Source organism: Passer domesticus, chromosome 30, assembly GCF_036417665.1.
Source record: "Passer domesticus isolate bPasDom1 chromosome 30, bPasDom1.hap1, whole genome shotgun sequence".
In the NCBI taxonomy this organism is placed as follows: Eukaryota; Metazoa; Chordata; class Aves; order Passeriformes; family Passeridae; genus Passer; species Passer domesticus.
In genome coordinates, this window is record NC_087503.1 from 469858 (window position 1) to 490936 (window position 21079).

Genomic DNA, 21079 nt, shown 5'->3' on the forward strand with positions numbered 1-21079 from the left:
TCGGCAAGAACCCCTTGTGTGAGGACATGAGGCTTGACTCCATTTTCATCAGAAGGCTGATTTATTATGTTATATATTATACTAAAATGCTACATTACAACTATACTAAAAGAACAGAGAGAAGAAGATCAGAAGGCTACAAAGACAAGAATAGAATAGGAATGAATAACAAAAACCCTGTGACTGCTCACAGCCTTGGCACAGGTGGCTGTGATTGGTCACTAATTGACAACAATCCACATGTTCCAATGAAAGATGCACCTGTGGCATTCCACAGCAGCAGACAGTTACCGTTTACATTTCTTTCCTGAGACTCTCAGCTCCTCAGGACAGGAAAAATCCTAGCAGAGGCTTTTTCACTAAAATCTCATGGCAACACTTCATAAATCGGGGTTAATAAAAAAATCAACTTAAATCCTACCATATCCTCACATTACTCTTGTTACTATGTCATAAATTACACTCTTACTCCAGTTTTCTGTAAGAAAAAGTCTACCTAATTTCAAATCCTTCTTAATTTTACTTTTAAATCTCCTGATGTTGAGACAATTTTCCAATCAGGTATTTGGCCTTTCACTCGTGAGGCATGTGTCCAACCCCTTTCTGCTGCTCGAACTGCAGTTTCCGTGGTCAGGAGAACTAAAAATGGTCCCTCCCACCGTGGCTCCCGGCTTTCTCCCCTCCAGCATTTGATTAATACATAATGTCCAGGTGGAATAGAATGGATTGGAAAATCCAGGGGAGTTGTTTGAGCTAAAGCCCCTTTTTCTCTTAATTCCTTTAAATTGTTTGCAATAGTTGTTATATATCCCTGGATGGATCTATCCCCAACTAACGAGGGGTCCATTGTCATACCCTGAGGATAGGGCATTCCATATTACATTTCATATGGTGAAATCCCGGTCTCAGAATGGGGCTTAGTTCTGATATTTAATAAAGCCAAAGGGAGACGGGCTCTAATATCCCTCCTTCTCTGGTGCCCCTTTACATGAACCACTGCTACCCTCTTCGGACCCTTTAATGCTTCACGTGTCTGAACTATCAATCCCTCGTGTACTAACCCTTTTCCTTGAGGGTTTCTAAGTCCCCTTTCTTTCCAAATTTTTCCAAAAGTATGCACTACACTAAAAGCATATCTGGAATCCGTATAAATAGTCCCTTCTCTCTCTTTTAGTATTAAAAATGCATGGAGTAATGCATACAGGTCACAAGCTTGTGCTGACCAGGATGGACTAAGGAGACCAGACTCCTTTACCTCAAGCTCTTCCCCACTCATTATAGCATAACCTGATTTTCTTTTCCCACTCACTCCCTGAGACAACCCATCTATAAATAACTTCTCCCCCGCTTTGTAACTCCTGCTCTCCCAAATCTGGACTTATTTTTTTTGTAACTCTATAATCTCTATGCAATCATGTACCAGCTGTTCCCCTGGATCCCCATAAAGAAATTGAGCAGGGCTCTGGACTTGTGTCAACTTCAATTCAAATTCAGGGGAGGTAGTCACGATAGCCTCATATTTCAGTATTCGGCTATCTGTTAGCCATTTCTCAGCTTTTTGTGCTAAAATTCCCCTAAGACTATGAGGGGTATATACTTCCAAAGGCGCCCCAAAGGTTACTTTCTGGGCCTTTTCCACTAGCAACGCAGTCGCTACCAAAGCCTGTAAACACCTTGGCCAACCTTTACTAAGTGGATCTAAGAGTTTTGAATAATACCCCTCTGGTTTCTGACTTCCTGCCCAGTCTTGAGTCAGCACTCCATAAGCTGTCTGCTTGGCTGTATTTACAAATGACTGAAAGGGTTTTCCCAGATCAGGAAGACTTAATACAGGAGCCTGCAACGGAGGTTCTTTAACCTCTTCCAATTTTTTCTCATCCTCCCTAGTCCACTTAAAATGGTTTGTAGACAATTTTTCATAGAAAAATTTCACTTTTCCACTAAAAAAAAAAGTCCGTCAATCCACTGTCTACAATAATCCAAAGGACCTAAAAACTATCTTATATCTCTTTTTGATTTTGGGGATCCCATGTTTAATATTCCTGAAACTCTTTCAGGGTCCAGCTGTTTCTTTCCCTTACTGATCCAATGACCTAAATGCTGACATCTGACTCCACAAACTGTAATCTGGATCTGGATATTTTTAGACCATTCTCACCTAAAAAATTCAGCAAATCAATAGTACTCCTCCTAGTTTTCTCCTCAGTTTCCCCTGCCAATAACAATTCATCCACATACTGTAACAACTTGATTCCTTTGGGGAATTCGAAAGATTTCAAGAGATTTTCTAATGCTCTCCCAAAAAGATTGGGTGACTCCGTGGAACCTTGCGGTAGCACCATCCACCCAAGCTGTTCCCTTCTACCTGTATCTGGATCTTCCCACTCAAAGGCAAAATAATCTCTTCTGCCCTTATCCAAAGGGCAAGTCCAAAAGGCATCTTTCAAATCCACTACACTGTACCAGGTGTAATTAGGGGGCAATTGACTCAACAAAGGATATGGGTTAGCTACTATGGGAAAAGGAGGAATACTTCTTTGATTTATTGCCCTTAAATCTTGAACCAATCTGTAGCTCCCGTCAGATTTCTTTACCAGTAAAATGGGAGTATTATGAGGTGGCATGCAAGGTTCTAATATTCCTTGCCGTATTAAATTTTCAATTACTGTTTTTAGTCACCTCCGCCCCTCCAGTGATATTGAATATTGCTTCACTCAGATTGGTATTTCTGGATTTTGTATTTTAACTTGAATGGGTGGAATGTTCAACCTCCCTACCTCACCTGAATGCCAAAAGGTATTATTAATTTCCAGATCATCCTCTTCATTTAAAGAATATATTTTAAGTTTCCCTTCACAGGGTTTTATCTGTATTCCCAAGGCTATTATTAAATCTCTGCCCAACAAATTATTCTCAGCCTCTGGTAGCAACAATAAGTCACTCACTCCAAATGTGTCATCTGTCTCTATTTGCACCCCTTTAAATACAGGAACTGGAAAAGCCTCTCCCTTAACTCCAATTACTGGAATTTTCTCCTGACTTATCTTACATCCCTGTGGTAATTTCCTTACTGTTGACCTAGAATCTCCCATGTCCACTAAAAATATAATTTCTTCACTATGGGGACCTATTTTTAACTTTATCAAGGGCTCTTCTGGTGGCTCTTCATTAAATAGAGCCCCTGACCACCCTAATCTTCCTGAAAATTTTTCTCACCCTGCTGCTTTCTCCTACAACTTTTTTGTAGGTGTCCCTTTTTATGACAATAAAAACAGGTGGGTCCTGTACCCTTAAAGGTAGGGCATGAATTTTGGGAGTGTCCCTTCAGGTGGCAAGAAAAGCACGTGGGTCCTGGGTTTCCAAAAATAGGACCTGACATCTGCTGTTTGTTCTTTCCTGGGGGTTTTTCTCTATTCAAAGCTGCCTGCATTTCTTTAACTGCTGCCACCAAGACTCTTGCATCTGCCCTCTGCTTCTCCTCATCTCTCTTTACATACACCTTTTGTGCTTCTCTCAGGAACTCCTGAAGCCCCCTGTCCTGCCAATCTTCTCGTTTCTCCAGCTTCTTTCTGATGTCTCCCCAAGATTTCGCCACAAACCGAGGTTTGAAAAGAACCTGCCCAGCTGAAGAATCAGCATCTATACCTGAATATAATTGCAAGTCCTCCTTTCATCTCTCTAACCATGCTGCCGGGGACTCATCCTTTCTTTGATGCTCACTCAAAGCTTTTCCCATATTTTGTCCCCTGGGCACTGCCTCCCAAATTCCTCGAATAATTATCCACCGAAGATCACTCATATTCTGCTTATGCGCCACATCCTGATTATTCCAATTTGGATCCTGCACAGGCCATTTCTGATCACCCCGCTCTGGTCCCTGATGTTCTCTGTCCCAAATCCGCAACCCTGCCTATCAGATCATCTCTCTTTCTTCTCTGGTAAACAAAATTCCTAGGATAGACTGCAACTCCACCCGGGTATATGTGTTTGGTGCCAAAGACTCATCCAACTATTTTGCCACTCCAACGGGGTCCTCTGCATCTCGCCCATCTCCTTCTTAGACTCCCTGACATCCCCTGTATTTAGGGGAGCACTCACATAACTAATAGGTGGTCCCTGTCCTGCATTTGCCATTGGAACGCCTCTAAGTGGGTAATAATCGATTTTCCCTTTCTTCCCCCTCATCTCCATCATTCTCCTCCCCTTGCCTCCCCCTGCCTCTGGTGCTGTGTGCCACTGGTTCCTCTTGAATAAGAGGTGCCTTTGGATTCACAGGGGGACCCTCAGGGACTTGAGGCTGAGCTAGCTGCTTAGGTTGTCCATAGGGGGTGGGAGATGATTCAATGGGTCTCACGGCTCCTGCCTGTTCCATTTGACCACTTGCTCTTTGCTTAATAAAGGATACAACGGGTAACCCTTACCTTCTTGCTTCTGAACAACAAACCCACTTCTCCCCTCAGGGATCTGTAAGGCAGCATACTCACTCTCTTCCTGATTAACAGGCTCTTTCGAATTCATATATATATCTAGAGTCTGGCAAATCCAATCCTCAAATGATCCAAACAAATAGAAATTACTTTTGTGGATCATTTCCTTTGTCTATTCAAACATACAATACTTAATCATTTTTTGCTTACTTTTCCCCTTCGGGATTCTCATTCATCCTAAAACTGTATCATCATCCCCAACGGCTGTCTTGAGGAATGCTCTCTTCTTGAGAATTTCCTTCACTGTCCTCAGATCCTCCAAATTCCTGCAAATTTTTCACACAATCCACAGCCCCTGGGTTCAGGCACTTACATTTTCCCTGACTTATCCCTTGCGGCACCAAACTCCAGTAGCAGGAGAATCTTGGTTTCTCACACTCACCCCGTGGTTCCAGTGCCTCACTTACTCCTCTGTCACACTACCTTCTCAAACTACTTGTTCTACACCTATTTATTTTTCTCTCTTTCTCAATCTATTTCCACTTATCTTTTTTAATTTTCTCCTTCTTTCTCAATCTATTTCTACCTTCCTTTCTTCATTTATTTTACACTTTTCTGGTTACCTCTTATCACTATTTAATCACACACTAAACTGCTACCTATCAACTGTTCAAAGGAAATTGAACTAATTCAATCACTCTTCTCCTTAGTCTCCTTACTGAGTCACTCGCTGCTGCTCAAGGACCTTCCCACAGGTTCTTGGACCAGGGACTCCCTTCCTTCCTTGGTCAATCCCTCCCAGGGGCCTCCCTTGTTCACTTCTTGCTTTCTTCCTTTCTCGGCCGGTCTCCTGGCGGAGATCTCGCAAACGCGGTACCGGCAGCTCCCACTCACTTTGGGGGTCCAAGGCTGCCCAGCCCCCGTCTCAGATACTCCACACACACTCACACATGCACACAGCAGCCCCCCAGACCCAAAACCTCGTGATACTCACAGCCTCCTTTCCTCACGAGGGTCTTGGTGCACAAAGAAGTTTTATATGGCTACTCCCTTTCTCCTCTAAGCCGCCACTCTGATAGGAGCCTCATTTGCACGCTCATTAGAACTAATTTGCTTATGCGTCATTGGAATTAAGGCTCTCTTTTCCAAGGGAGACTGGTCTAGTCTCAGGACCACTTAAAAGTCTGGTGGTGGGGAGCTCCTTTCCCGAGGGCTATCCATCTCCCCCGGACTTGGAGAGCCTTCCTGGGTGTCGGCACCAAAATTGTTCTATTTGCCTTTCTTCAGCCCCTCTGGGCTCAGAGTTGCTGCTCTTCTGGCTCAATCCTGCCTAAAGCCAGAGAGCTCGGCCTCCCCCACGGCAACAGGAACAAGACTCGGCAAGCAGGCACTGGAGCTCAGTGCTTAAGGCTGAGGGGCCGCGGGCTCCAGTCTCGAGCACAGGGAGGGCACACACCCAGCCCCACAACTCCTGGCCTCACCGCCCTGAAAGGCCGGGACCAGGGTTCCACACCTGATGCCAGGGGATCCCTCCAAACACCCACTGAGGAAGTGCCAGAGCAGCCGGCTGTCAGGAACAAGGCGGCTGCCAGGGGGCTGCTCATGGCCTCTGACACCCAATTGCTCAGGGCTTCCCAGTGCTCCAGCCCCTCAGGCTCTCCCCCAGCCCGGCCAAGCTGCCCGGCAGCAGCGCCGCAGCCCCACAGGAGCTCCAGAGGAGCCCCAGCCAGAGGCACCTGGGAGCCCTCAGCAATGCAGCCAGCAGCACACGGCCAGGAGGACACGGATGGCGCTTCCTGCCTGCCACAGGCCTTGTGGCCATCTCCAGGCACCGCTCCAGCAGGGATCCCCGCAGCGCCGGCCCTGCCCACCCGCTCTGCCGGCAGCAAAAAGGCTTCAGCAGAACCACCACAGGCCAAGGGGCTTCTGGCCATTGTCCCTGCAGCACTGCACGCCTGGGCAGCTGGCTGAGTGCAAGCACCATTTTCCCCCTCCTCATCTATGCCCTGTGGATGCAGGGCAGCAAAAGAAACATCCTGGAGCCTGTGTATTATAACGCATTCTATATTTATAAAGTAAAAGCAAACAAAAAGGAGAACATTTTAGAAGAAAAAAAAAAATTCCCCATTACTCAGGGGGTCCCAGCAAAAAGAGCCTCTGGGATTAGTTCTCCACTGAGCTCCAGCAGCTCAGCCTGCGGAGACGCGAGAGACGCGGCCGAGCCTTCCACACCCTGCGCAGCTGGTCTTGCAGCCTCTGGAACCTGGAGATTGGAGCCTGCTCTGCTAACCTCAGGATGCACAAGGTTTCAATGGCCAGGCTTCCGACACCAAGGCTGATGTCACTGGCCATTTCTTCAAGGGCTGCAAGAGAAAGGAACAGAGTCACGGTCAGAACCTGGACCTGTAGGGATGCGAGCAGAGTCCCCTGTCAGGGCCATCCCAGCCGGCTCTTGCCATGGCCAGGAGGGAGCAGGGACCAAGGGGATCAGCCTGAAGCTGCTGGCTATGGATCCTCCATGTGGCCCTGAAATCTGTGTGTGGTCTGCCCAGACCAGCCTTCCTCTGCACCGGGAGCAGAGCCCTCCACAGCTGGGGCAGGGCTTGCAGGTCTTCACCCGCCAACCACTGGTGTCAGCCCGCTGCCCTCACTCACCAGTGTAGATCATCAGGAGCTCTCCTGGCTGCCCCCTCAGGTGCCGCCCGGCCACCCCTGTGAACACAGAGCCTGTCAGGGCGGCAGCGGCACAGCTCCCTGCCAGCGGCGCTGCCAGCGCTGCGGCCACACGCCCTGCTGGCCCGGCAGGGCTCAGCCCGGGCCCTTGCCGCACGCTGCCGCCCAAGGGCACGGCTGCCAGAGGGCGGCAGCAGCGCCCGGGCCAGGCGGGGCTCCACGGCGCCGGGCCCGGATGGCGCTGCCGGGGCAGCGGGCGGGGCTGGGGCCGAGCTGCGGCGGGCCGGGGAGGGAGCCCGGCCTCGGGGCTCACCCATGAACCTGATGGCCGCCTCTCGCAGGGGCTCCTGGGGGCTCTCCAGGTAGCGCAGGGCCCGGCGCAGCTGCTCGGCCGCTCGGCTCGTGTCCTCTGCCAGCTGCAGAGAGCGGCAGCAGGGAAGGCTCGGCGCGGGCTCAGCCCCTGTGGCGGGCGCTCCCTGCGCCCAGCCCCGGCCTCCCCTGCCCGCACAGCCCTGAGGCGCGGCCAGCAGCCGCTGGCGCCGGGCTCCGCAGGGGGCAGAGGGCCGGCTGCTGCCCGGGGAGCCGCGGGGCCGCCCCGCAGCCCCGCCGCGCCGGGGCTCCATGGGCACCCGGCTCGGGCCCACAGCAGCCTGGAGAAGAGCCCGCGCCGCCTCTGGGTGCAGCAGCGGGCAGGGGCACAGCTGCCAGCCCCGCACACTGAGCACCGCGCTCAGGGGCCTTCTCCAGGCTGAGGTTGGGGATTCTCGGTCGTCCTTACCAGGCACTTGCTGAACTTCCACAGTTTTTCCTCCTTCACCAGCTTTTTTATATCCCTCCTCTTCAGGAACTTGGCTGCACAAAGCAGCGTTTCCCGAGAACACTGGAGAGCAGCAGAAATGTGGAGATGGCCCCACAGCCCAGGGCACAGGAGCATCCCAAAGCCACAGCCTGGGGGAGGCTGCAGCCTGCAAGGCGCCAGGACAGGAGGCAGCCCAGCCCCCTGCCAGGGAGACAGCAGCCGGCCACAAGTCCTCACCTCAGCAACAATCTGATTCTCATCATGGCAGTGGAAGTAGAGTGGCAGCAGGCTGTGGTGCACGGGTGACTTCAGGGCATGTTTTCCATCTTCCGTTAATAACTCCAGCATCTCTTGAAAGACCATCATGGAGCTCAGCTGCACCTGGCTATCATCCTGTATGAAAGCAAGAACAAAAGAGCTCAGCATCAGCTGCTTCGGGTCCAGGAGGGCACAGGCCTGCATCTCCACAGGGCACCAAGTGCCCGGGCAGCAGCCAGTGGCCGTGGCTGTGGGCACAGAGCCTTACGCGGTCAAAGAGTGGCAGGAGCGCCTCAGCCAGCTGCAGGGCGAGGGAGCTGGGTATTGGGGTACCATTATCCAGGAATAAATATCTGAGTAGGAGAATGGTCATCCTGATCACGTCACTATCATTTTCCTCCAGGAGCTCCACAAGACTTTCAGTCAGGCTCCACATTTTTTCGGCCTGTGTGGAACACAAGTTTGTGAAAGGCCACCCAGCTGCAGCAGGGCCTAGAGGCCAAAGCCTGTCCTGAAGCACTCGGGCAGCTGAAGCGGGAGGCAGGAGAGCTGGGAGCAGCTGCCCCGGGCCCAAAGCCCAGCCAAGCCCAAGTGACAGCGTTTTCCAGCCCCACACTGCCGGCAGGGCTTCAGCCACTGCCCCCTTCTCACCATCAAGGGATTCTTGCCCAGCACCACGAGGCCTCGGAGTGCCAAGTGACGCCTCTCCCCGTCCTCGCTCCGCAGGTTCTTTGTCATGATCTCCAGAACACTGTCGCTGCATTCCCTCAAGTCCAGGCACTCGAGGACCTGAAAGGCACAGGGCAGTGACAGGGCACCCGGCCAGCAGCAGGCCGGAACCGCACAGGGCTGGGCCCAGGCAGCAGCACAGGGCACGGGCACCGTCCCAGGCAGCTGCGGCTACGAGAGGGCAGAGAGCTGGGAGGCAGCTCAGCCAGGCAGCGCTGGCCTTCAGGCTCACCTCCACAAGGAACGCCAGGGCAGGGAAATCCCAGTATGGCATCTCTTTGCTGAGCAGGCCGAGCAGGTAGAATGCAATCCCACAACAAAAGTGTATGGATGACAGGCGAATTTCTCTGACAAGAGGAAAAAGGAAACAAGACCCTGAGCCAGTGGGGCAAACCTCTGCCAGGAGTGACGCACACAGTTCACATCTTTCCTCACCACCCTCCCAGCAAGGGGCCCTGCGCCATTTGGGAGTTGTTTGCTCCAGAGCAGCCTCCTCTCCCAGCCTTTTCCAGTCTGCTTGGCCATCCCTCAGTGACGAGAGTCTCTCGCCCACAGCCACAGGGACTGTGTGGGGCACCCTGGGCACAGAGCACAAGTGGCTGGAGCAATGGGGAGAAGGGGGTCTCACCTGGCCAGCAGACCCACGGCATAGTGGTGGGTGTCAGCACAGAGCAGCGTGTCCCAGGCACCCTTGCGTTCCATTGCCACCACCACATCCTCACAGCGGAGAAGGCAGAGCAGGGACTTGAGGGTCCGCACTGCAAGCCTGTGTGCAGAGCAAAGCCCAGGTCACACTGGGAGCACTGGCTCCTTCCCAGGCCACGTGGCAGGGACAGGAGCTCTAGGATGGGAGCACCTGTTGGGGCTGGTGGCAAGGCCGTGTTCTTCCTGGCATCCCTTCCAGAAGGTATCCACCTCTTCTGGCATATCCAGAGTGCTGAAGAACACTTGGAAGAGCAGGTGCACAAAGAGGTGTGGGAAATACACCTTCATTATACGTGGGATGCAGGGCACCTGGAGGACCTTCCACATCACCAGAGTTGCCTGCAAAGGACAAAGGCCCAGAGAGAGCGCTCAGTGCCGAGGTGTCCGTGTGGCAGGGCCCGAGCGTGGCAGGGAGAGGCCCGGAGAGACGCAGGGGGAGCAGGGGGCCTGGTGGCCCTGAAGCTGCCCCTGGGCCAGGTTTCAGGCCAGTGCCTGAGGCAGGGAGATGCAGTGGGGGAAGGAGGATGGGAGAGCTGCTGGAGAGGCAGCCTTGGGGCCAGCAAAGGCCACTTGCAGAAACTCACAGCCAGGGCAAAGACACCCGTTTTGTCCCCATCGGAGGTGCACGTGCTGTGCTCCGGCCAGCTCCCCAGCACATCCAGGAGCACCAGCTGTGCCAGCTCCGCAGTCCTGCTTGAGCCCATGATGGTTTTCCACATGGCCGCGGCAGCTCTGCAGGGTTAGAGCTCTGTCTCAGGGGGGTGTCAGACACAGCACCGCTGGGAGCTGAGCTGGCTGCCAGTTCTGCCTCTGCCCTCTGCCCCTGGCCAGCAGCAGCCAGGCAGCCCAGCCCTGTGGGGAGAGAGCCCTGAGGGGCAGGGAGGGAGCACGGCAGCAGGCTCGGGGGCTGACATGCCAGGGCTGGGAAAGGGAGCAGCCAGAGGGCCCTGGAAGTCTCTGCTGCTCAGACACCTGGGCCAGGCTGTGCAGGGTGATGGGCTGGGGAGCCCTGAGCCCTCTGGGCAGCTGGGCCCTTACCTGTCACAGGACGGGGCCACACGCAGGAGCGTCATGACTGCGTCATTTGTCAGTGCTTCAGTGAGATCCAGCAGGGCCATGTCCAGCCTGTGCTCAGCGCAATCATTGGCCAGGAGCCACTGGTGGATGTACCTCACCATGGCAGGCACCTGGAGAAGGCACAGGGAGACTTGGAAAGCTGCCAGAGGGAGCAATGTCCCCAGCTTCCCCAGAGATGTTCTTCCCATCCCACCACACTGTGATGGCCTCAAAGGCTCACAAGGACCAGCAGGTGTGGCTGGGGAGGCCAAGGAGTTCCTGGGAGGATCAAACGCTGGCCACAGGCTGCTTACTTGCTTTGGATGGTAACAATCTTCCTCTACAAGCATATACAGCAGGGCAGCACTGGTCTTGCTTTGGAAGATGGGCGAGTATGGTCTGTACGCAGCGCCCCTGGTGATGGTCTCTTCCTGCCGAATCCTCTTGATGAATTTGCAAACGAGCTGTAGGAGAAGGGCAAGAAGCCAGGGATGTTCCATGGAGTGCTCCACACACGGTGCTCGGCTGAGCAGGGACAGCAGGCCCAGCCCAGGTGGGCATGGCTGCAGGTACCTGCACTGTTCTGTGGAAGCGGCCACGGCTGGATTGCTGCTCTTGTGTGCGCTCCACGGCTGCATCTGGCAAAGAGCGAGCACAGCCAGAGCTGAGGGGCTGCGGGAGAGGCCGGAGAACACAGCCCAGCCCTGCGCTCCCCAGGCAGGGACAGCCCCGGGATGCCCCAGGGGGATGGAGCACGGCCACTGCGGGGTGTCTGCCTGGGCCCTCTTCTGTCCTGTCCATGGGCATTTCCCCAGGGGATGGGATGGGACGGGATGGGATGGGATGGGATGGGATGGGATGGGATGGGATATGCCACAGGATGGGGCCAAGCTGGCTGCAGGCTCCAGTCCTATGGCCCAACTCTGCCACTCACCCTCCTGTGGTGGATGGAATGGCACCACCTCTTCTGTCTCCTGTCCTGGGTCAGCTCCAGAGCCTTCTTCCTCCTCCTCCACCCAGGCCATCCTAGGGTCTCTTGGGGGTCTCTGCTCCATGTCAGTGACTGGAGCTAGTAGCAGGACAGATGCCTTGGAAAAGCTCCGGAGCACCAAGTCCCACGCTCTGCCCTCGAGGGCACCTGCAGAACAGAAGCCTCGGAAGGCCACAGGTCACCAGGTCCTGAGTCTGGCCTTGAGGTCAGCTGCAGGAACAACGCCTCAGAAAAGCTCCAGGTCAGACAGGAACGAGTGCGCTGTGCGGGGGCTCCTCACAGCACCGCTCTGTCCCGTCCTGTCCCGTCGCCTGCTCCGAGCGCTGTGGAGTGTTCTTGTCACCCCCAGCTCCTATGTCACCACGTGTCACAAAGGACACACTCCTCCATTCCATGCCACCGTGACCGTGCTGCAGCGTGTCACAAAGGAACCTTGCACACACTGCCACCTGCCCTGGGGCCGCCCCCAGCCCACCCAAAGTGGCCCCGGTTGGAAGGAATCCCTGGCCCCAAGTGTCTAAGGCAGCCCGACAGGATCTTTAGGAAGGGCTCAGCCCATCAGCAAACACTGCCCTGCTCTGCGGGCTCAGGGCAGCAGAAGGAGCCCCCAGGGCTGCCGAGGCAGCCGCGCTGGCAAGGGCACGGGGCCTTCCAGGGAAGCTGGCACGGCCTCCTTGGGACACGTCCCGGCTGCTGGCCATCCTAAACCCGCGGCTGTGACAGGCACAGGGAACGTGTGGGCCAGGGCACCAATGCTGCTCTGAGCCCTGGGGCCCGGGCAGCGCTGCCATCAGCAGGTGTGGCAGAGTCCCCGCCCAAGCAGACCTGCCACCCCCCGAGCCCTGGCAGCGCTGCTGCCCCTCTCCTGCCCCAGAGACCTGTGCCCCGGGGGGCTTGTGTGCCACAGGGAGCCAAAGCCCACGTGCACTGGGGGCTGTGCTCCTCCCTGCAGGGGCTGTTGGCAGCAGCACCTGGAGCTCTTCTGCAACACTTGGTGTCTGTCAGAAGCTGGTACTACATGCTGGAAGTGTTTTCTCATTAAAGTAATTTCCTGCAGCACAAAAGCCTCTTTACCGTGATGACACAGAAGAATCTGGCATTAAAGACTCCTCACTTCAGGAAAGCTTTACTTTCTATTTCTCAACTCAAGTAGTTCCAAAAAAGTTGCAAACTCCCCCAATCAATTGTGATGGCCTGAGAACATGAGAGTTGGAAATTGCCTTCCCCTCTCAAAGCAGCAACTCATGTGCCTTGATGTCATGCATTGGGAGTCACTTTACAAACATTACACTACCCAGAGGTGAACAGAAGGCCATTCTTTGCTTTCAAATGGTTTTCAATGAACGGATGGTAACATCCTCATTCCCTTAAGGAATAGAAGCTCTAAAAGAATGCAAGTCCTCTTCTTCCCTGCAGGATAATCAGGACCATGAACAGAAATAGTCACAGGTATTCTTTCTGCCCTCCATAACCAATGCTCCACCAAACCACAGATGCTGTCTTCAAAGTGACTCCAATTCCAGCCTAGACCTCTCCCCTTCCAGACAACTCCTTCCCCAACCTGCCCCCCAACACCAATCCCCCCAAACACCCGCACAGGAGCCCTCAACACCCCGCCAGGACCCCCAGCTGTCCCTGTCCCTCCGCAGAGCTTTCCCAGCCTCCAGCAGACCCCCTGGTTCCCTGCACGTGCCGTGGGATGGCCCTCAGGAGGATCTGCTCCAAGGCCTTTCCCGGGAGCAAGCTCAGGCTGCCAGGCCCATGGTTCCTGGATCATCCTTCCCACCGAGCCTTCCTGTGCACGGCTGTTCCCTTGGCACATTTGCGCTCGGCTGGGACTTCTCCACTCACCCAGGGCTGCTGCTAAAGGATGGAGAGCAGCCTGGCAAGCTCTTCCTCCAGCTGCCTCTTTCCTCTTGGGGGAGGTAGAACATTCCACAGGCAAGAAATTGGTGCCTCCACAGACCCTGGATCCATGCTGGGACAGACAAGGATGTGAAGTATGTCATATGGAAAAACTCTTTATCAATAACCGCTCGCATTTGTTCTGTCTGTTCCTTTGTTACCCGTGGTATAAAGCAATACTCACTCGTTTGTCATACACAGAGGCCCCCGCCTACACAGCTCATTCACACCATGTGGGTCCAAGTCTGATGGGTGCCTTGCACAGGTGGCACAGGGAGTCCCACCTACACGGTCCCGGGTCAGGGGCGAGCGTCCCCTTGGTGGGTTAGAGTCCCAGAGTTCAGGAGTGGTGTGCTAACTGGCATTGATTAAATGTGGCTGGAATTTGGATTGGGAGCTGGTTTAGAGAGTTTATTAAGTCTGGTATAATATCGTGTGTGTGTCCATGTGTTAAATCTGTCAATGCAACATCGTTTATTCTTTCCTTATGTGAAGATAAGGAAGGGAATGTGCTCAACACTGTTACCTTTTTCCTTTGGGGATGGAATGCTATTAATTGGAGTAGAAGTAGTCAGAAAATTGAGTGTGTGTTCCAAGTTTCATCTCTAAGAATGCAAGAAGTGGAGACACAGTCTCAGAGGGAAACAGCGTTGTATGGTTGTCCTGGGTTGACTATATGATGCTTTTATCCCCAGTCGTCTTGTTCTGTTTATACTAAATAATAAGTTTTACACCTTTAAGATTCTCTTCCAGACAATGAAGAAGGGAGGGAAGAAGCGCGCAGTTTGTTTTCAGACTGCTCTCAGTCCTCCACAATCCTGCTCCTGGACTGTGTTGTCTGCGGATGGACAGACAGATGGACAGAGCTCCTTTTTTCCTCTTTTTTTTTTTTTTTTTGCTTTTAGTTAGTTTTAGCTAGCTGAGGCAAAGAAGTTCCCTGGACTGTGATTTTTCCTTTTTCTTGGACCTGTTCAAGCCTGCTCTGGACTGAACACCCAGAAGAGCATTGGCAGCTCCACCTGTGGCCCCCTGGCCGGGCCTGGGCCGCGGCGTTTCCAGCACCAGAGAGACTGATCAGAGACTGAGTGAGCCGAGCTGCAACCTGGGGAGGGGACTGTTCTGAGTTTGCTTTTTTTTTTTTTTGGAGTAGTGAGAAGTTTTATTGTTTAATATTGTTTGGGTTCTATTGTTTAATAAACAGGTTTCTTTCCACTTTTTCTCCAAGGAGATATTTTCTCCCGAACTGGTTGGAGGGGGGAGGGGCAATTGGAGCTGCTTCTGTAGAGAAGCCCCTTTGGGGGTTATGTCCCAAACAAGCCCCGAACCAGGACAATGGTCTTGCAGATTGGAAATTGAAATTGATTGTCTAGAGAACTTAAAATACTCTGAGGAGGTTCTGGAGGACATAGGTCCCTGGCAGCCTAGCTGGGAATTTTTCCAGCAATAGGATGATATCTTTTGGATGCTCGGAGCACCTTAAGCACTCAGACAATTTTCTAGTTTGTGGGAAAGCCCCTAAGTACCCTTTTGTGTTGTATGAAAGAGTGTGAATATGTGGAACTGCATTTGCATTGTCACCCAGAGGGGCTTGGCAGGTGAGGGACAAGGAAGAAGTAGATGGTGAGAAAGGCCAGAGTGACTCTGACACAAATGAGATTTACAAGCTGACAGGAACCAAGTGCAGTAGCTCTACCTGCATTTCCATTTTCTGATGACGGGAGTGGCAGGGAAAGCAAAGTGGCTGATGCCCTATGCTCCTTGTAACCCTCTGATCCCTTGTTTGTTGTGTAGGGGGCATAGAGATTGTAGTCCTTGTAGTGGCCCAAACAATTGGCCCATAGAAGAGAGCAATAGCGTACTTCTCTAAACAACTGGATGAAGTGAGTCGGGGACAGCCTGAGTGTGAGCAGTTGCTGCTCTTGTTTCAAACATCCAAGAAGCCTGAGAATTCACTCGAGGTCAACAAATAATTGTATTTATCTCACATTCAGTAGCAGCACTTCTTGAGCAAAAGGGTGGGCGTTGGCTTTCACCCTCCAGATTGCTTAAACATCAGGCAGTTTTGGTGGAACAATGTGGTATTACCAAACTAATCTCTTCTCTAGTCAATCCAGCAGCATTCCTGGCCACTCACCAGACAGACAAGGAACCTTTGTAGCATGACTCTATCAAAACCATGAAGTCCACTTTATTCCAGCTGCCCAGATCTTAAAGAAAGCCCAAATCCAGGAGCAGAATCTCAGTACACAGATGGGAGTGGCTTTGTAAGAGCAGATCAGTGAAAATCAGGATATACAATTAGCACAGAGCAAGTCAGCTCAGAAGGCAGAGATAATCACTTTAAGCTGTACCTTCTGACCAGCCTGAGGAAAAAGGATCAATATATGAACAGATTCCAAGTATGCCTTCAGAGTAATATGTGCCATGAATCAGTTTGGAAAGAAAAGGACTATTGACAGCTCAAGGAAAGCAAATTAAGCATCAAGAAGAAATCTTAAAATTGCTGGAGGCAGTACTAGTACCTCAAGTGGTTGCAGTTATGCACTGCAAAGGACATCAGAAAGGAGAAACAGACCCCAAAAGGGGTAACAGGTTGCAAAAAGAGCAGCAGAACAAAGCCATGCTGAGTTTTGGGCACTAATTCCCAAAGGTAAGGAAGAATATGACAATGATGTATGTCGTATAATCAGGAAGATCTAGAATTAGCAAGGAATTTATGAGCAGAACGGAAACATATTGTTTTTGCAACTCCTCAGGTATAGACAGTTATACCTGAAAAAGCATTGTGAAAATTAATTACAGATGAACATAATTGTATACACTGGGAAGAGGATGCCTTACATAATTATTTGAGAAGGACAAGAGTAAGATGCAACCTGTACTCTAGTGGAAAGCTGGTAACCCAAGGGTGTGAAATGATGTCTTAGAACCAATCCACAAACTAGGACTAGAGTTGAGCTTGGCATAGTAGACAAGGGACAATATCCTGGACAACACTGGCAAGTTGACTTTTCTCAATTGCCAAGGAAAGGGGCCTATAAATACCTTTCACCTTTCACGGATGCCTTCTCAGCGCCACCTGAAGAATTCCCGACCCAAAAAAATAAAGCTAAAGAAGTTGTCAAGATTTGGTTAAACAGCATAATGCCCTGGTTCAGAGTGCCTTTAGACATCTCCTCTGATCGAGAGCCACGTTTCCTAGCAAATATTGCACAGCAACTTTGCAATAAGCTCCAAATCAACGGGCACCTACACATGCTGTATTGGCCCCAGGCCAGCAGCCAAGTGGAAAAGAGGAATTATCTGCTAAAACAACAAATAGTCAAAACTGGGCAAGGGGCCAACATACCTTGGCCCCAGGCCCTACTTTTGGCTTTATTATGGATTTGAGAAGACCAAGAACATAAGAAAATCTGAATCCCTTTGAAATACTGTACAGAAGACCATATAAGCATAACTGTCAAGGGGAAGACACTGTACAAGTTGGGAAGGGGTATCTGCAGAGCCATGTTGTTCAACTGACACAACAGCTGCAGCAAATTTGAGCAGATGAGCAAGAGGATGCTCCTCTCCACAAATCCAGCCTGGGGACCAGGTATACATCAAATCCCCTGGGGGAAAGCCTCTTATCCCAAAATGGAAAGGACTCTATTTAGTACTTTTAATCACTAATACAGCCTTTTAGGCTTGAAGCGTTAACCTCTTGGCTACACTATTCCAGAATTAAAAGACTTCTGCAAAAGGCAAGAGGAGTCCACAGCTGGACCTCAGAAAGAACAGAAGAAACCAAGATGCGCTTCACACCATCGTCTTCCTGATATTTCTGATCGGAATCCAAGGCACAGTAGGTGACTGTCACTACCATCATGATCTCCTTGGCCTGCGAGATCCTGCTAGATGAAACACTCAAAAATATTCAGGACCTAATTGGCTAAAAGGGATTAATAATGTAAAAACTCTTTACACTATTTTAAGGATTAATGACTGAGCAGTTGAAGATTGAGGAAAACCTGACTCCATGCTGGCCTTTCTTGTCCCACCTGAAAGCAGGACCTCTATGGCGTATGAATTTGAAACTCACAAACCTCTTTTAGTTGTGATTATTACTGTGACCATGCACATCCGTGACCTTTCTAACAAGCAGCATGTGAATCCATTCTCATGTGATTCCTATCAGGATTTTGCGCTGTGCAAATTAAAATGGGAGACTATAACCTAGCACAAGATAGTTCCCTTCTTCTGCAGTGCGCAGGTGGGGTGGGAGGACCATCATCACACAGAGATACAGGAATTGAGCCTGCCAGGAATGCAACCCAACACATATTGTTTCCAGCAGGCAGCTCTTGTGCCACTAGAATAATAAATCGTCCTGTTGGTATGCTTAGTACATGGAACAGGTCTCACAGAGCATCTGCTTTTGAGAACTGAATTTCATTCTTGGCATATTCCAGGCCATCAGAAATAGTCACCAATCCAGTTGGAGGGGAAGCTGGAAGCACAATCATCCTGTTAGGGTATATCATGCCCAATGTCATGACCATGTGATGGCAACCCAGATATGAATGGAATCCTGACAGCACAACTACATCCTCTTATGGGCTGAGGTACTCAGAATACTCAGCCATTTGTACTGGGAAATTTAGTAAAGTAAGTATCTTTTGTAATACTACCAGGGGCCAGTGTAAGGTTTCTGAAGGTTTCTGAAACGCTTGCCTAAAGGCAGGCAATGTATCTGAAGAAACCAGTTACCATGCCTTGGGTACTCGACAAGGAGCGAAACAGAACGGGTCACACAATAGGCATTTAAAATTAAAACAAACAACTTTACATGAGCAAACAATGGCATAGCATGGGACCCATATGTGAAATAATATAGTCTCTCACTCTGTGGTAAGAAAAACAAATGAACAATTGTTGCTTTTAGATCCACAGTACTCTCTGAAAAAGCTGGATGTAAAGATAGAGGCTAATAGATCCAAAATTAAACAGCAATACTACCCGTTCATACAGCAAAGCCTAAAAGGCTGGGAGACATGGATACATTCCCAGACACCAAATCATAGGTCTAAAAAAGGCTTAAGGGGATGGTTTGGGTCTGAACTGGGAATATGAAATTCTATTGATCAAGAAGTCTTAATAAATGAAGCACTGTGAGTTTTTATATTGGACAGACACAAACTCCTCTCAGATCAGCCCTGCTAACACTTGCCCAAACCCAAAGCCTGGCACCTAACCTATTAACCACCCTGGCCAACAATACACAGCAGGATTGTTTCCAGCAGTTGTTGGCTTTATGGGGAAACTACAGGGTAACATTTCTTTAGCATTTCAGTGTAGACAAGCTCAGCTGTGGCTACAGTCTGTAATCTCAGGAAAACTTAAAAAAGGAGAGCTGAGGAAATTGCCAAGAGAATTAACTAAATCATGCCTAAAAATGAAACCACAAAGGAATTTGAAAAAGACTTCCACATTTGGTGGCAATTGGTCAGTTTCACATAGAATGAACAGAACCCTGCAGTGTTTTACATTAACCATTAAGAATGCAACAAAATACTGTGTAATTCCAGTTTTGGCCCTTGGAGTTATAAGAACTCATGTAACTCTCAGTCCCGTTCAGCATAATGTCTGGGCCATTTTAACAAGAAAACTGGAAACTGGCAAACTCTTAGTATCAAAGCATGTGTGCCAAGGGATGCACTGAATTTTGTGTGCAAAAATGCAGGGCTTGACAGAGAGGATCGGTGTCTGCACACTGAGGGCAGCCCTTGTATTTGTGAAATGAGCCCAGTAACCCATGCACAGTCACAGGTATGTTATCTGGGAAGGGGATGTGCCTGGGTGAGATCTGCTTGCACAACTATTACAACAGATTCATTTAATGAAATTGCTAATGGTAACAACTTCTCTATTTGTAATTCACAACCAAAAGTGGATGTGACTTCAGCTGCACCACACAATAACTTCTCTTGAGATTATGCAGAATGCGTACGATGTGTATCATGAAGCACCCAAATTCCAAACTGGAAGGAACATTGATGTTCTAAAACAAATGCTGTACCAGCCTAATATAGAATGGCCAGTGACAGAAGTCAAAAATGCATCTCACAGAGCCTTATGGACACTCAAATTGGTATCAAAGAAGTTACCAAAATCATCACTAAAATAGAGAAAGATAGAGAACATCATGAGTCAGATGTCTTCTTGTGATGGACAAATCTGCAATCACCAACAGCTCCTCAGATTTTTAGCTTCCTCAGCAAAACAGTTCTAATTAAAAAAAAAAATGAACCCTCCTCTTAACCATCATGAACCTATGGATGTGGTAGAAAATTAAAAGAGCAGCATAACAGTACATATGTCCTGTGGACTGTGGAGGGAATCTTGCAAAAGAATTTGCATCAGGATAAAGAGAAGGGGAGGATGAAACAAGGCCTTTGTTTGACACAAGCACAAGCAATTCACATAAGCAAACAAGTACTTAGCACAGACACAGGGAAGTACTTAGCACCAGTTAGCATACGAAAAACCTGGCGGGCCTAACTTGACAGGAGAGGGACTTGAAAAAAGCTTTAGACACATTCTAGCAGAAGAAGGAAGGGCAAGTAGGCAATGAGCCCTGTGCAGGGAAACCATGAGGAAGAAGTGCTGCTTTAGGGCATGGAGATCGCCCTGGCCAGCTCCTGGACATCAGCTTCAAGTACAGGAATCTGACAGAATGTATTTCTAACCCCCTGCCTATGCAATCACCTCAGCAGGGTAAAGATGGATGGTATTTTTGATGCAATTCCTACATCAACCCACTGAAATTTATACATGGCAGAGAAGCATTTTGGTGGGGTGCAGACCCCTGCCCTCCCGTCAGCTCAAGAAAAGGGCTTTTGGTGGACAGCGCATTTGTCTGCAGATTTCTTTGAATTAGGGAGAACCCTCGGGACTGCTGTATCCTGAGGGAACACCATGGGCCCTGACCTGTGCCTCAGCTTCCAGTGCTGCTCTTGGCCAGCATCCTGACAGGGGAGGCCGGGGCTGGGCGCAGGGATCGCCCGCCACAGGGGCTGAGCCCGCGCAAGCCTTCCCTGCTGCCGCTCTCTGCAGCTGGCAGAGGACACGAGCCGAGCGGCCGAGCAGCTGCGCCGGGCCCTGCGCTACCTGGAGAGCCCCCAGGAGCCCCTGCGAGAGGCGGCCATCAGGTTCATGGGTGAGCCCCGAGGCCGGGCTCCCTCCCCGGCCCGCCGCAGCTCGGCCCCAGCCCCGCCCGCTGCCCCGGCAGCGCCATCCGGGCCCGGCGCCGTGGAGCCCCGCCTGGCCCGGGCGCTGCTGCCGCCCTCTGGCAGCCGTGCCCTTGGGCGGCAGCGTGCGGCAAGGGCCCGGGCTGAGCCCTGCCGGGCCAGCAGGGCGTGTGGCCGCAGCGCTGGCAGCGCCGCTGGCAGGGAGCTGTGCCGCTGCCGCCCTGACAGGCTCTGTGTTCACAGGGATGGCCGGGCGCTACCTGTCGAGGAAGAGGGAAGAGCTCCAGTTCCACAGTCAGGGTGAGTG